Source organism: Scleropages formosus, chromosome 9, assembly GCF_900964775.1.
Source record: "Scleropages formosus chromosome 9, fSclFor1.1, whole genome shotgun sequence".
Taxonomy (NCBI): domain Eukaryota; kingdom Metazoa; phylum Chordata; class Actinopteri; order Osteoglossiformes; family Osteoglossidae; genus Scleropages; species Scleropages formosus.
The window spans coordinates 3,085,409-3,089,644 of record NC_041814.1 but is presented as its reverse complement, the minus strand read 5'-3'; positions in this window follow the sequence as shown (position 1 = coordinate 3,089,644).

The following is a 4,236-nucleotide window of genomic DNA, read 5'->3' as shown; positions in this document are numbered from 1 at the left end:
GAGAACCTCCATGCTCTACCAGAGACCTTTGAGTCTGAGGGTTCTGTGCAGTATCTTAGCTGTTCCTAGGACTGCTCTCTTCTGCACAGAGACTTCAGATGTTATTCCTGGAATCTGCTGGAGCCCCTCTCCCAGTTTGGGGGCCACAGCCCCGAATGCTCCTATTGCCAATGGGACCACTCTGGACTTCACCTTCCACATCCGTCCCAACTCTTCCTTCAGCCCTTGGTACTTCTCCATCTTCTCATGCTCCTTCTTTCTGATATTGCTGTCAGTTGGGACTGGCACATCTATCAAAATTGTCCTCCTCTCCTCCTTGTCAACCACCACCGTGTCTGGTTGGTTGGCCAGCAACTGCTTGTCAGTCTGGAACTTGAAGTCCCACAGGACCTTAGCTCTGCTTTTTTCAACGACCTTTGGTGGTGTCTCCCATTTGGACTTCGGGACTTCCAGTCTGTATTCTGCACAGATGCTCCTACACACTATCCCAGCCACTTGGTTATGCCCCTTAGTGTAGGTTGTCCCATCTTGCATCTTATACCCTGATACTATGTGCTAGACTCTTTCAGGGGCGTATGGTTACATATAGGGGGTGTGGTGGCACAGTGGGTTTGACCAGGTCCTGTTCACTGATGGGTCTGGGGTTTGACTCCTGCTTGGGTGCCTTGCGATGGACTGGTGTCCCATCCTGGGTGTGTCCCCTCCCCCTCCAGCCTTGTGCCCTGTGTTGTTGGGTTAGGCTCCGGTTAACCACAACCCCGCTTGGAATAAGTGGTCTCAGACAGTGTTTGTGTGTGTGTGTGTGTCTGTGTGTGTGTGTACTTTCTTTAACAAGACACAAAACCCTTACTGCAATACTGTAACTTTTTGCAAAAGGAAAGCTTGGAAATATAAAATATGCTCTTTCGCATTGACACTAATGCAGAAGAGATTAAATAACCGACTAAAACAAATATTTTTATGAAACATCTAAGTGCCTAAGACTTTTGCACAGTACTGTACATATATAAACTGCTCTTAAAATTGATGCCAAATTAATTTAGTAAAACTGCAGACTAACACTGAATGAGATGTTATCTTCGACATCTCAAAACCCACTCGAGCATCTGCACTGTCACAGGCTACGATGCTGGATATCAGTCCCCGCAGCTGTCTGAGGGCATAACGGACGTAAGGAAACGAGATCCACGCAGCTCTCGGCGGATCGCGTATGTTAAAAGATCAGTTGGGAAAGGAGTTTTGCAGAAAAAAACCGTGTGTGCTGTCTGAGTGTCGTCCACGTGAGCGTTCCCTTGTTTATGCCACACCTTGGAAAATCCAGAGGGGGACGGCGAGCTTTTTTCAGGAGACACACGCCAGACGTGGAGGTGAACCCACGCAAGGCTGCCGAACCGCTGCGACAAACACACGGTGTGTGAGAATGGAAAAGTGCACTTCTGCTCCCTCTCATTACAGTAATGTGGCTGGTGCCGTAATCCAAGCTGCCCTGTGCCCTGCTGACCCAAGGCCTGCCGAGGTCTGTTTATAGCCCAGACTAGGCGCTTATGGGATGTTTATGTCTTCCCACTCTCCCTGCTAAGAAGGAGCAGTCTCGTCCCAGACGGAGACTAATGGAAAACCGCGGCTGTCCACAGACAGCCTCAATAACTCTACCGAATTTGGCTTTGCTCTCTGGGGCCCAGGCCTGTGGATTACTGTGTTTTACCACATTCAGGTTTAGAAGAGCGTGTAGGTAGTGCGGGGAAACCTGTGGCAAAAATCCAGCACCCCAGTGGACTGTCTGCCCACAGGGGACTAGTCGCAGAATGGGAAAGAAGGAATGCAGTGGGATCAATACAGCGCCTGCATAATGACCGCTGTGGTCCAGGGTCCAAACATTAGAGGACAGGAGTGATCGTGAGGACAACCAAACATTGCAGTGTGATCTGTCTGAAGGGACGATAAACTGAATCCACAGAAGTTCTCTGATCACCACGTATGCCCAAAACCCTGGCTATTAGCCATAGAGAATGCTTGTTTGATACAGAAAACACATCAGTCTAGATACTGTATCCATAGTTTTACCTTGTTTTCTTACACTGGACATCGAACACCGACATGGACTCAATGGCACTTTACAGCTGATGACTCTACCATTAGAAGCATGTTGATACTTAAAGTGTTTAAAAACACTGCCTTGTACAAAATTCAGATTCACTCTGAAGTTATAAGACACAATAACATTTATTATCATTCATGATATGCAAATAAAGGTACAGTTGTCATGCATTTACAAGTGTGACGGCTCTTCTTTCCACCAGGTGGCGCTAGAGAGCTATAGCGCGGTGGACTTTAAGTAGCACTTGGGAAACTGAATGGTATAAACTTTGTCTTTGTTTATGCATTTTGTTTATACTGTCTATATGACTTACATGTGGGAAATTTAATCTTTACAACAAACGCCTCTCTTATCCTCTGATGTTCTGAGTTTTTTAATTACTGAGAGTAAACATGTTAGGGAAAAGGCACGCAGAAAAAAATATAAATATCATTCCGTATTAAGAATTTAAATTCTATACAGAAGTATCGGAATTTTTGTTAATAATATGTCTGAATGAAACACTTTCCCATGGTTCTAGAAACAGTTTCTCACACTGATAAAGAACATGCGCTGAGCTTTCTGTTGTTTGGTTTAGAAATTGGTAAACACGCTTTTTTTATTTGTCACCGCTAGAGGGCGCGCGTCGGCTGTGCGCGTTTCTATGGTCACGAACACAGTCCAAATAGACAGTGGAACCATTGGACTGTATGTCTAAAACCTTTTGCCAAATATATTTTTTGTAGTGATTTGATAAGCAGTCACACTTTTTCTTTTTGTCCATTATTGGGTTGGATCTAACTGAATATCACTAGTAGTTGCCAGAGGCTGATCGAGTGTTTTTCCTGTTGCAAAATCCTTGTGCTAAAATATTACTTATGTGATTCCGAACCAGTATCAGGTCATTTAAAGAAACAGTTTTTTTTTTTTTTTTTTTTTTTTAAATAACCTCCAGGTTTTGAGATGATAGCCAAAGAGAGTCACCTTATTTTGCAGACGTCAGAAAAAACAGGAGCACACTGTGTGTGCTTTTATGCAACGTATATAATCCACGTAATGGAGTTAAAAATTGGCAGTATGTGAGTTTCCATGCCAAAACACTGATATTCATGTTTTGGAAGCCCCTATATCTGTTCTCAAAGGTGGTTTGTTAGTATACAGTTATTCTACTCCAATGTCCTTATAATTAGAAATGGACTCTGAAGCCCAGAAGCACTTCTTTAGGTTGATGATGAGGAGCAAAATGAGATTTAGGGATTCACCGTTGCAGACGGAACTGGGATTCATTGAAAGCCTTTGCTACCAAAATATTCTGGAGTTTGTACCTCGCCGACGTTCCTCTGCGCTGTCTTTTCCTTCACTGCAGTAGAGTAAACAAAGGAGACCACTTGGGGTAATGGAAAGAGAAGGCCACAGAAGCACTATCCCAGCTGCCTCCCACAGCCCACTAACAGCATGGAATTCACATCCCTCCCCAGGTTAGATTAACCTTCTTCAGGAGTCCTCAACCTAAGCCTCTCGGGAAGGTCTCGTGAGAAGACATTATTAGCAGGGTGGTCATTACTGTGGTCACGACAGAAGCACACCGTGGTCAGTTCACCCGCTCGTCAGCCAACGGCCAAGGCGGCAAAGACGTCACACATGATCAGGCGATAAGGTGAAGGCTGAAAAGGGAAGCTCCCATTCTGCCCTTTCCTTTAAACCCCAGGAAGACTTCACACTTCATACGTGGGTAACAGCGTAAAGCAAAATCACTGACGATTCATTGCCTTGCTTTTACTCCATTCTGACATTATTATCTGAATGTGTCCAAAGACACATACTGGAGAAGTTTCGGTTCTATGCTGAGAAAAAAAAAAGTGCTCATATTTATAACTAGTATTAGTCATGGCTTCTTTGAAATTTGAGGTTAATGGTGGTTTACTTTGTCTCAAAATGCACACTTCCTTCCTCAGCACCACTCGCGATATTCCAAAGGATATAGAGCTGCCCCCATGTCAGTCAGCTGCAAATGCAAAGCGGGGAAATGTGCGGCATAGAGCAAACACAATTAAGCACCTGACAGTCTGAGAGTGGCTTTGTCCCATGGTAAATTAGCACAGCGGGCGGTGAACGCCGAGAGCTGAGGTACAGACAGAGGTAGCGCGAGGCTTCGCTGC